General features: G+C 49.8%; 1 protein-coding gene across 6 annotated transcripts in view; it reads right to left on the bottom strand.

Moving 5' to 3' along the window:
* The window catches only part of LOC149336187 (uncharacterized), a 74894-nt gene that overhangs the window by 61229 nt on the left and 536 nt on the right, over positions 1-13129 (bottom strand). The gene's annotated exons all lie outside the window — the stretch shown is intronic.

The raw sequence follows: 13129 nt of genomic DNA, 5'->3' as shown, positions 1-13129 counted from the left end.
GTGCGACATTAAGATGCCGCAGGACCACTGAGGAGCATTGTAACAAGCAACATAAGTGTACTGCAGAGGCGGCACGAAGCGCTACACCGAACAGTAGCTAAATGCAGCAAAAAGTTCGATCGTTTACATAACGTGCCAAGACTTGCACCGTAGCTTTGAAGAGGGTACTGTTGTGTAGGTGTTTATTTGTCGGGGGACCTTTCAAAAGGCGACCAGGTTATCACCTAACCGCAAGTCGTCCGGTTTGCCAGGTCATGTGGTAACCTGGTCATGTGACGACATGCGGAGGCAACTTCGTTCGCACAAAATGACATCAAGTGGCTAAATGATGCGACCTCGTCACTTTATAACTATGTCAGTCATTATGAGCAAAGCGATTTCCGCGCCACAAGTTATTTATAAATATCACGCTGTACAAACGTGAGGCGCGTCTATCGAAATTAGAACACCAATCCGACGTTCTGACAATGGCTCGCTGATCCTGGCTCGTGCCGGCAGGAGGAAGCTGTGGTGTTCGATTCAGTCCGGTTCAGCCATGGGCGGGACCACATTGGAGACGAAGGTTCCGGTGTGTCCCGTCACTTGTGTGCCGAGACTTGCAGTACAGCTGGAAAAGGGTACTGTTGTGTAGGGGTTTTTTATTTGTCGGGGGACCTTTCAAAAAGCGAACCGTTCCGGTGTAGCCGCGCGTGTAGTGAATATGGTGTTTTCTTAGAAGGTTGCTTTAGAGACATGTACTGTGGTGTGCATTCCTTTCGGATGTACACCAAGACATGAGAGACAGGCATTTTCTTTCCTTCAAAGCAATTTTCATTTAATTTTTCTGAAGGCCCTTACGGCGTGGTTCTGTATCCAATGAGACATAAGAGAGTCAGGAGTCGTTTCCTTTCTTTAAAACCAATTTTGTTTTCAGTTTCCTTCCCTTACGGCGCGATTCGGGTTATTTGTGCTGCGTGTGACGTAAATCCTTTCGAGTGTACACCAAGATATGACAGACAGGCATTTCCTTTCCTCAGAAGAAATTTGCATTTTCCTTCCCTTACGGCGCGGTTCGGGTGTCGGCGGAGATAGAGTTGCCTGGCGCACGGTTTGTCTTTGTTTGTCTTCGTTTGTTTGTTATATTGCGCCTCTCCTGTGACGTCCCTCGGTTCTGCGCATGCGCAGCTGGGGCTAATTCTGATCACGGAGCATACGCCAGACCCGAGTCTGACTAGCCTAGTGAAGCTTTTCGCTTCAAAATCCGTCGTTCCGACGGTGGCTAGCCGATCCTGGCTCGTGCCGGCAGGGGGCGGGCGGCACGACCCTCTAGCAGGCTGATGTTGTCTTCGATTCAATCCGGTTAAGCCATGGACGGGCCCACATTGGAGACGAAGGTCCCGGTGTGCCCAGTCAGCGTAGGGTTGTTGTCTGTGGCGTCAGCTCACTAAACCCGAAGCCCAACGGGGAACCAGCAATCGTCCCGTTCGTTCCAGCGCGCACGCTTCAGCACGCGCAACGCATCATGTGAACGAGTACCGCCTCATTGTTGCCACTCTTGTCGGCCACGTCATATCAATGTACATTGCGTGCGTACTTTAAATTATGAGCGAGTTCAGCCGACTAGCATAAACCACTACCGGCATATGCTGCGAAAGACGGCAACACGTGCTCAGGCTGAGGTGCGAAAATTACACGACGTCTGGTTCCATACAGTTAGCTTAAGTTACCCACGGACCTGGGCAAAACAAAACGAACCAGAATGGGTTATGCTACGGGCAGTGCGTTCACTGTATAGTACATCTCCAGGACTCCACCTCCGTCCCCATTTTATACCTGCCATTGCTGAGCCCATGTGAGAGCAAAGGATGGCAGTGCATTGAGGAAAAAGCTGCTGAGATAATCACCAATATTTGACGCGAGAAATGTGAAGTTGGACTGTTAATCAGATGGAAGAACCCTAAAAAAATTAGTTACTTGCCCCTCTCCCAATGTCGCATTCTTGTTACCACACAATGAACTCACAAAGTCTGTGGCTTCAGCGCGGCGTTTCTGGCACAACGTTGCCAATGCCTGCAGCCCACATATTAAGGCGAGAGCCTTTAATGGCTCATACTCGCGGTTTTCATCCATTCTCGCGGTGTCCGTCCGCGCGCTGGAATTGTGCCAACTGTGGCCTCCATATCCAGAGCCTGGATGACGGGTGTCCACCGAGAAATGTAAGACAGTTACTGCGTAATTTCCTTCCCTCAAATACAATTTTATTTTCATCAGGGCCCCTCTTTCTCTTTCTTCTTTTTGACTCCAACTTCCTCTCTTCCTCTACAGTGCAGTTCGGGTGTCAACCGAGATGAATTTACGCCATTTCCTTTCCTCAAAAAGCTTTGCGTTCAAAGGTGTTTCCAACGGGCAAGGCATCGCGCCGAACGGGTGGTGGCGTTCCTGGGACTCCCTGGCAGCGCGACAACACGCTCTCGCGTTCCGCTCCTAAAGCGAAGCTTAAGCGTCATTAATTAGGAGTTAATTAGTATTTAGTAATTTTCAGTAATTAACCACTAATTCCTATTTTCTCATTACTTTCTAATTAATCATTAATTTGGCGTGCCGCAGAGGCAGTCAGAGTGGTGCGGAAAACCCTTTTTCCCCTTCTCATTGTACACAGCAGAAGTCCCCTCTGAATTTTTTCATCACCTATAATTGCCTATAATTGTGATTTACCTATAATTGCGATTTAGGCGTCCACTTACCCAGGGAAAGAGTTATGCGCATTCCCTTTTCTTAAAATGGCACAACGTTGTCAATGTGAACGCACGCAGCGCACATCTGTCACTACCGCCAGCCACGTAGCTTGAGGAACGATTACGCGCCTTTGCTTTCCAAACTCCCGCTCCATTGGTTTGGCATCCTGGTTACAACGCACAACGGCGACGCCGCCAAATGCAGAAACTGGCGCCAAAGAGCTGGGCTCTAAAATTGTTTTGGGGAAGGAAATGACTGCAGTAAGAGTCCACTAACAGTCTCACTTGCACTCCAGAGGAGGCGGAGCGTATCCCAGTACTATGGCGCCATATGCTCTGGGTCTCCCCTCTCCCCCGTAACATGGACACCGACATGCATGAAAACAGACGACAAGCGCGGGCTCGGGCTCTTGAGAGACAACACGGCTCCCGACCCGGTGTATATTATGCAGACGTAGCAGGGCCATCGCCCACGGGATTTTACTCGGCCGCTGTCGTTCACCAGGAAATGCACGTTGATGGATTCTCCTTTCGAGCCCCGAATTCAATGCGAGCCGAGCAAGTAGCGATAGCGCTTGCTGCCGCCCACGCCAATTCGAGAATAATCAACACGGACTCCCGAAAAGCATGTGAACATTACTTGGCAGGGGAGATCTCCCCCTTAGCTGCTTGTATTCTACGACGGACTGCCACTGATCCAACACCCAAACGAATCATTTGGGCTCCTGGTCACCGGGGCTTACGAGGTAATGAGGCCGCTGACGCGGCTGCCCGAGCGCTTACTCACCGGGCTCCTCATCCCAGCTCTTCTGGCTCGGAGACTAACAAGCGTCTGCTGCGATTCAGGGAAATAACACATTATAGCGACAACCACCGCCTTTTCCCGGCCCCTGCAAAAGGGCTGAGTGAGACGGGGGAGAGAACTTTAAGGCGCCTGCAGACAGGTACTCTACTCTGTCCTGCAATAATAAAACATTACGATCCTAACACGGATGGGCGATGCCCACACTGTGGGGAGACCTGTGATATCTTCCACGTGGTGTGGGCATGTACTCAAAATCCCCACCTCCCCCCTTCCCCTACTCCTTCCCGAGAGGCATGGGAGACTGCCCTCCTCAACTGCTCCTCGCTTGAGTCCCAAAGGGCTCTGGTGAAACGGGCGAGAGACGGGGCCTCGTAATGCGGTGTCCCGGACTAGGGACGCCGACCATGTAGCGGGGCCACTCTGTGGCTCCCAAACTCTTTTTCACAATATAAAAGTTTTCACCACCACCACCACCACTTGTCTTGGTGGACACATAAACCACGCATGATACGCTGCTCCCGATTATAACTATGCTCTAACGAGCTAGGCTCTAACGTAGCTAGCACGCAACGCTGAATCGTATGACACCATCCGGACCATTCTGAGGCAAATAGTTGGCAGTGGTTATAGCATTCGACTGCTGAACTCAAAGACGCGGGTTCGATCCCGGCCGCGGCAGCCGAATTTCGATGGAGTCTGAATTCTAGAGGCCCGTGCACTGTGCGATGTCACTGGCCGTTAAAGAACACCACGTGGTCGAAATTTCTGGAACCCTTCACTACAGCGTCCCTCGTGGTCTGAGTCGCTTTGTGACGTTACACCCCACAAACCAAACCTCGCTATCTTTCATGTGCACTGACCTCGAACAGCACGTGCTTGCCTTGTTTTTCGACCCATCCGATCACGTGGCCACCATCGCCGGTGCGGAGGACAGAGGCGATAGGTCATCGTGGATCACAGAACCATACACGCACTACCATAATATACGCATTACCATAATCGCAGACGCTCGATGCCGGCGCGTACAGCGGCGGAGGGGAACGCATGCATACGCACACGCTGCTGCATGACGTGCTAAAGGTATTCACCCCAATGTCATGTATGGCTGAGGCGGAACAGCGCATCACGTGGCGCGAGAAAGAGTTCGACCACCTTGGGAGCGTGCACTAGCGGCAAACAATATGCTCATCACAACCACTACGCGCGGATGAGGCTCGCGTCCGAGGTCACGTACCCAGGAAAATGGTCGTCTGAGACTGTCGTTATATGCGGCTACTACCAGGCGGTGCAGGGTTTGAAGGTTTGAAGGTTTGAAGGTTAAAGAGCTATGTCGTGACGACGCACCAGTACTTAACGAACTGATCCATGACGCTTACAGCTGAATGAGGTGCCTTCTAGCTAAACGTCGTGCCCGTTTATGGCGAACCTCAACACCCGTGGATGCGCTACGCGCACACTAAGGATGTAATAGACGTTTATGAACCGTTAACGCGATACAAAACATTATAGCACAAAAAATGAACACGTCTAAGGCATGGCTCACATTTTCGCGAAGTCCCGCTGTGGTCGGTCGGGTCGTGGTGCCGGCGGTCGTGCTTTGCTCGAATAGGGCTAAGTCCGGCGGAACCGCGTCGAGTCGCCCTGGATCGCTTCTGTCAGGTCAGCTCAGTACCGTCAGTACCACACGGCTGGTTCCAGGAGCCGTGACCTCGGATTCGAAAAGCTCCAACAGTTCACTAGGCCCAACTTGCTCCCGGGGCAGCGACCACAAACCAAGGCAGCCAAGGACTGTCGGCACGCCTGGACTGCTAGGCCCCAAAATCGAACGGCGTCTGGCTCGGCCGCACGTGCTCGCTACCTCGCAGACTAGCTCGCGCAACGTTCCCCTTCTGCCTTGTCCCTTCTGTTCCGAGCCTCTCCCCCTCCCTGCCCCTCTCCCCGGTCATCCACGCGCTCCAATGATCAGCGTCTCACTCACATTCGCCTGCCCTTTTGCAGCGAAAAGCTTCACTACCCGCACCACAGCCGCGCTTCGCGTGAGCCGTCGGAGCCAAGATTTGTGAGCTGCGCATGCGGAAAACAGAGGGACGTCACACGGGGCACAAATAAAAATAAATAAAGGAGAAACTGTGCCAGGAAACTCTCATATCTCGGTGGACACCCGAACCACGCCACAAGGAAAGGAAAATGAAAAGAAAATTGGTTTTAAAGAAAGGAAATGCCTTTGTGTTATATCTCGGTGTACACCCGAAAGGAATGTCTCTAAAGGAACCTTCTAAGACAGCACCGTATTCACTACACGCGCGTCTCCTCCTCCGTACAGGCAGCGTGTGGACGTCTGAACGCCTCCACTGTGATCGTGGTGCTCCCAGTGCAATGTGCGCCAACTTACCCAACTGCCTAGACAGAGAGAGAGAAAAAACTCTATTGTCAGCAATACGTTAAGTTCTTGGGTACTTCAGCCGCTCAGGTGGCCGGCAGTTTGAGCCTGTCGGCGACCTCCTGCGCTCTTGCCGTGGCCCTGGACTGAACGCCCGGGTACGGGCTAGCGAGAACAGCTTCCAATTTTTCAAGTGTGGGAGATGTGACTAGATCTGCCGGAGGCGGATCCTCCGTGCAGTCCCAGATTATGTGGTCTAAGGTGGCAGTCTCGCCGCACAGCTGACAGTACGGATTTGCCAGATCTGGAAAGATATTGGAATATGTCCACGGGTTTGGCGGCGACCGCGTTTGCAGCCGCCTCCACGTGGTAGCATGTTCGCGGCTGAGCTAAACGTGCGGAGGAGGCAGGCACGCTCTAAGCTCCCTGCAATAATTTGTTATGGCCTGATATGTAATTAGCGTCTCACCCCTTGGGGCATCAGGGTCCGAGACCCCGTCACCAGCTCGGCTGACAAAACCTCGAGCATACTCGTGAGCGGCTTCATTCCCTGGAACACCCGCGTGGGCTGGGACCCACACCAGATTCACTTCCTTCTGATAATTTGGCATCGTACGAAGAATTTTGTACGCAGTGGAGGAGATACGTCCCCTCGCGAAGTTGCCTAATTTTTCTTTTTGTTCCCATCTCGCCTGCCCCTGCCCTGGCGCAGTTGCGGCGATACCAATTAGGTCGGTGAACAGCTTCGTTGACCCGTCGATTTTACGCGACAGCGTATACAGCTCGTTCGGTAGAAAAGCCGTTGGTGTAGTCGGCACCAGCGTAGCCGACACCACGTGTCGGAAATAATCAGGGGTGAGACAAAAAAAAAATCAAAAGATCGTGGTAATTTGTGGTTCCAGTGGTTAATGATTGGTGTGCAATAGGCGATGAGGAGTTCATATTGTAACCAAAGAAATGAAAAAAAAATTGCCGACGACGGTACTTCCTAATGCAAAATTTGAGTGCAGCTCATCAGCTGTCACCGCTTTTCGATAGATTGAGCTAGGCAAACAATTATAGCAAGAAATATATGTACAATTACAGACAACTTGTTATCTTTAACACATATTACTTCAAGAAACACCCACGCGACGGCTCAATGCTTACGGCGCTCGTCTACCGAGCCGAAGTACTCGGGTTCAAACCCAACCGCGGCGGCAGCGTTTCGATGGAGGCGGAACGCAAAAGTCGCCCGTGTGCACTGCGATGTCAGTGCATGTTAAAGATTCCTAGGTGGCCGAAGTTCTTCCGGAGACCTCCAGTACTGCGCCTCTTTCTTCCTTCTTTACTCCCTCTTTTATCCCTTCTCTTACGGCACGGTTCTGGTGTCCAAGTGAGACAGTGACTGCGTCACTTCCTTCTTCAAAAAGCAACTAACAAACCAACCAAGGGGAGTCCAAAAGTGTCGAATGCTCAGAATGAAAAGCGAATGTCTGATGATGGTAAGAAAATTTATAGCGCATATTTGATCAGTTAATTTTCAAAGGCATCCTAGAGACTGACACCGAGCGATTTGTCCAACGGGCACGGCCTCGCGCCGAACGGTCCATGGCGACTTCCTCGAAGCGCTGCAACACGCTGCCATGTTCCACTCTTAAAGGCGGGGCTTAAGCATCCTCCAAATTTCTGAACGGAGCCCTTTGGCGCCCGTTTCTTCTTTCGCGGCGTCGCCGTCGCCGACATAGCAGTGGACACCTTAGTCGCTCTTTAAGCTGCGAAATCAATGGAGAGGGAGCTTTGAAAGCAGAGGGAAGGCGCATAACTGCCTCTTGCCACAGTGAACACATCAGTCGTGCTTTAAGCTGCGTGGCGGTATTGGGAGATGCGCGCTGCATGCTTTGGCATTGACAACTTCGTGCCAGAAACGCGGCGCTGAAGCCATAGGCCGTCGGCGTTCATTGTGTTCATTGGCTTTGGCAATGTATTACGCCCCGATCGTTTTAAGGAAAGGATGTGCGCATAGCTGGCTGCGAGGGTCAGTAGACGCCAGAATCCCGCTTATAGGTACGTAGGGCGATGAGAGTGAGAGAGAGGTGGAAGAGCGGGCTAGTTGGTAGTTCATCTTGGAGAAACACACAGCGCACTCCTAAGACAAGGACGAAGAAAAACAAGACGATTAAGCGCTGAACCGTTTTGTCTTTCTTGATCCTTGTCTAAAGAGTGCGCTGTGTTATTCCCCGAGAGTGAGAGATGTGCGCTGCATGCCTTAGCGCTGACAACGGTGAGTGAACTCTGACGACCAATCGTTAACTGCCACCTGCCAAGGTGGCAGGGTGGCAGGCTGCCTATCTGTTGTCCAGAATGCACTTAACGTTACAGACGCCAAGCCGCTTATAGTTGCCCGACACGCCATAGCTTTCGCTCTCGAACCAGGTTCAGCAGTAGTTGAACTGCAGTTAATTTTGCGTTTCGCTCCATCGAAACGCTGCCACCGTGGTCGGGTTCGAACCCGAGCACTCGGATCGGTGGCGGCGGATCTCGATATGTGCACCGCCCGAGCCGAAACGCTTAGCCGCCGCCGTTCCTCACTGCAGATCGCCTGCCTATGTGCATAGCGCCCGTTCCTGTTTCGCGGCGTCGCCGTTGCCCCTTGTACACAGCAGTGGACAACTTAGTCACGCTTTAAGCTGCGAAACCAATGGAGCGGGAGCTTGGAAAGCAGAAGGAAAGCGCATAACTGCCCTCTTGAAACAGTGGACACTTCCGTCGTGCTTTCAGCTACGTGTGGCGGTAGTGAAAGATGTGCGCTGCATGCGTTATCATTTGCAACGCTCTGCCAGAAACGGGGCACTGAAGCCATAGACTGTCGGCCTTCATAGTATTCATTGCCGTTGGCGCTGACAACATTTTACAGTCCAATCAATTTATGGAAAGGAAGTGCGCATAACTGGGTCCCTTCGTCAGTGGACACCTGAACCGCGCTTATAGGTACACCTATGACAAGAAAAACTGTTAGTGGCGTTTCTTGAACGAATATGTGTGAAAAATAAGTTGTCTGAAATTGTACTACATGCGTCTTGCTCGAACTCTTTGCCTGAATCTGTCCAAAAGCTGAAACAGCTGATGAGGTGCGCTGAAATTTCGCACTAGGAAGTGACATAATCATCGGAAATTTCTTTCCATTCCTTGCTAAACCACTTTCTTTCTCCACGCCGGTTGTTCCTAAGGCACACATGGGCACCTGGGTGTCTCCTGAACGCCGAAGGATCTCCGGTGGCCTAAATCCGGGACTAACCACTACGGCGTTCCTCATTGCCCTTGCGTCGCTGTGGGACGTTAAACCCTTTTATGCCACCTTCTTCCACATAGAATCTCTTTCAGAGACAGGCTAATTAAGGCTTATTCCCAAATACTTCGAACACAGTAACAGTACTGCAGCGAAGTAGCAACGCTGACAAGACAAGAAATGGACACAACAAACACAGACACTGTGTTTGTGCAGGCACTGCTTTTGCGCCTGCGTTTGAGATTAAAATCGTTAGCTCTAGAAGACGCATTACTCAAGGTCGCCTTAGTATCAAACACATTGTCAAGTGGGACCAGTAGGTGGCGCTATTGGTACACAGATTGTCAACCATCTAACTGGCGCAGAATATTCGGAGTGCTATCAAACTATTCGGCGCGTTATGGAGCTTATGATCAAAGCACAGCCCATGATAGGGATTGGCATCGACGATCTTTGTTTCCCCAAACCATGACTGCTTGAATCTTAATTTGTTCATTACAGGCAAATTAATTGAGGTGCAACTGTCTTCTTGCTCTGTATACGTTGGCATATCAAAAGAAGAGATTTCCAGATAAAACGGATAATCTGTACCAGAGGTAGCGAAGATGGCTAACGACGCAAAAAATTGAGGGGGCACTTTGACTGTCTAAAGTGAGTAGAGGCGGAAGCGTTTTCCGCACCACCTTCGCTGTTTCTGTGGCACTGGTGGCGTCACATATATTAAGGCGGAAGCCTTTAATGTCTCATCGTTGTAAGCAGCAGTTGTCGACAGAAAATGTCACGCTTTTCAATTGGTGGAAACGGTCGTGACGTCACAGTGCGCGCATTTCAAACGGGGCCAATTGCACTTTCGATGCTCCAAGTGGGACTGAGGTTAGCTAATTGCTTAATTACCCAATTAGCCTAATTAGCTTTACTAGTCAGGCCATATAAATAAATAAAAGCGATTAATAAATTGGTCGAGCTCAGGAATCGAACCCCGGTCTTCGGCGTGACAGACGAGCACGCTATCCATTGCGCCATGCCAGCTCGATTGTTCGGAATGAACAAAGGCGCGTCTAGTGAATACGGTGTCTTCACTCACTCTCATCCTCCTCCATTCCCTTCCGGCGAGGTTTAGGTGCCTACCGACAAACGAGAGACAGATACATTTCCTTTCCTCAAAAACCAATTTACCGATGAGCGAGGCGTAGAACCGAATGGGCGATGGCGTTCTATGGACTCCTTGGCAGCGTTGCAAGACGCTGTCGCGTTCCACTCTTAGGGAAGAAGCTTAACATCTTAACCACACATCAGTGACCACACTTTAGGTCAAATAAGTGCCCCCCTGAATTTTGACGGGTGTCCACCGAGATATGCGAGACAGTTACTGCGTAATTTCCTTTCCTCAAATGCAATTTTCATTTTCTTCATTAAGGCTCCTCTTTGTCTATCTTCTTTCACTCCCACCTCCCTTCCTCTACGGTGCGGTTCAGGTGTCCACCGAGATTACAGAGAATTACTGCACAATTTCCTTTCCTCAAAAAGCGTTGCGTTCAAAGGGCAAGGCATCGCGCCGAACGGGTGGTGGCGTTCCATGGACTCCCTGGCAGCGCTACAACGCGCTGTCGCGTTCCACTCCTAAAGGCGAAGCTTAAGCGTCATTAATTAGCAGTTAATTAGTATTAAGGCATTAATCAGTAATTAACAATTAATTAGTGATTTGCCATCACTTAGTAATTAGTACTCAAATTTATGTGACGCCACCAGTGCCACAGAAACAGCGAAGGTGGTGCGGAGAACGCTTCCGCCTCTACCCACTTTAGACAGTCAAAGTGCCCCCTGAATTTTTTGAGTACTAATTACTAAGTGATGGCAAATCACTAATTAATTGTTAATTACTGATTAATGCCTGAATGCTAATTAACTGCTAATTAATGACGCTCAAGCTTCGCCTTCAGGAGTGGAACGCGAGAGCGCGTTGTAGCGCTGCCAGGGAGTCCACGGAACGCCACCACCCGTTCGGCGCGATGCCTCGCCCTTTGAACGCAACGCTTTTTGAGGAAAGGAAATGGCGCAGTAATTCTCTGTCATCTCGGTGGACACCTGAACCGCACCGTAGAGGAAGGGAGGTGGGAGTGAAAGAAGATAGATAAAGAGGAGCCGTAATGAAGAAAATGAAAATTGTATTTGAGGAAAGGAAATTACGCAGTAACTGTGTCACATATCTCGGTGGACACTAGTCAAAATTCAGGGGGGCACTTTTTTGACCTAAAGTGTGGTCACTGATGTGTGGTTAAGATGTTAAGCTTCGCCCCTAAGAGTGGAACGCGACAGCGTATTGCAACGCTGCCAAGGAGTCCATAGAGCGCCATCGCCCATTCGGTTCTACGCCTCGCTCGTCGGTAAATTGGTTTTTGAGGAAAGGAAATGTATCTGTCTCTCATTTGTCGGTGGACACCTAAACCTCGCCGGAAGGGAATGGAGGAGGATGAGAGTGAGTGAAGACACCGTATTCACTAGACGCGCCTTTGTTCATTCCAAACCATCGAGCTGGCATGGCGGAGTGGATAGCGTGCTCGTCTCTCGCGCTGAAGACCGGGGTTCGATTCCTGAGCTCGACCAATCTCTTAATCGCTTTTATTTATTTATATGGCCTGACTAGTAAAGCTAATTAGGCTAATTGGATAATTAAACAATTAACTAAGCTCAGTGCCACTTACTTGGAGCATCACTATACGATCCCTTCAATTGCTTGAATGGTTACTAGCCAAAGTGCAATTGGCCCCGTTTGAAATTCGCGCACTGTGACGTCACGACCGTTTCCACCAGTTGAAAAGCGTGACATTTTCTGTCGACAACTGCTGCTTACAACGATGAGACATTAAAGGCTTCCGCCTTAATATTTGTTCGATATTGCTAATGCTCGATACTCATAGCCGCCGCGGTGACTCAGTGGTTATGGCACTCGGGTGCTGACCCAAAAGACGTGGGTTCGATCCCGGCCGCGGCGGTCGAAATTCGACGGAAATGAAATTCTAGAGTCACGTGTACTGTGCGATGTCAGTGCACGTTAAAGAGCACCAGGTGGTTGAAATTTCCGAACCCCTTCACTACAGCGTCTCTCATATCCTGAGCTTCTTTGGGACGTAAATCCTCTATAAACCGTACGATAAATCATCAGTTTTGTCACAACTGGCCAACGGAATGCGCAAAAAGGAAGCATGGAAAAAGACGGTGGACAAGACACGAATGTTAGGCGCGAGACATACTGCGAAAATTCGAAGGATATCTTGAAAGCACTCTCCACTATACGCTGAAAATTCAAATTCAAACTCACTTTATTTTGCCACCATGGTACAGATGATGGCGGGGACCCGTAGTACAAGCTGCCGTTTGACAGCTTGACAAAGCCACGGGCCCCCCACTTTGACAGCAATGCAGTGGTTTGTTTTTTTTTTTCACACACACGAAAAAAAATGAAAATACGGGAAACACAGATAACAAAGGAAAAAATACATATAGCAGAGCTGTTATCAGGTTACAGTAGTCAGCATAAAATCAACAGCATTGTCCTGGCTGGAAAGAAAACTTACAATGATGGTGAAAGAAAGAAGAATTAGGTAAACAAATCACAGAATAAAAGGTTAGGTGTAGTGTAAAAAATACTCGAACAGCTTGTGGCGTGTTGTGTTTTGGAGATCAATATCGTTTTGTGCGAGTTTGTTAAGAAGTCGTGGTAGTTTATTTTCTAATGTTTGATTACCATAGAAAGTTCTGTATGTTTTTACGTTCCATTGTGCTATATTTCTTGTGTTGTACATTGCATCTCGTTTTTCTAAACCAGCTAATTTGGATAGAAAAGATATATTCTTCAACACCTCGTTTTTCACACACTTGCTCAGACGATAGTCATAAAGCTTAGTAATTGGAAGTAAGTTATACTTTAAGAAAAGTGCGACCGTATGGTAGGTATGCGAAAC

Source organism: Amblyomma mixtum, chromosome 7 (genome assembly GCF_055824585.1).
Source record: "Amblyomma mixtum isolate Tamu chromosome 7, ASM5582458v1, whole genome shotgun sequence".
In the NCBI taxonomy this organism is placed as follows: Eukaryota; Metazoa; Arthropoda; class Arachnida; order Ixodida; family Ixodidae; genus Amblyomma; species Amblyomma mixtum.
Note: the sequence above shows the minus strand (reverse complement) of the source record. Positions and strands in the feature narration are given on the sequence as shown.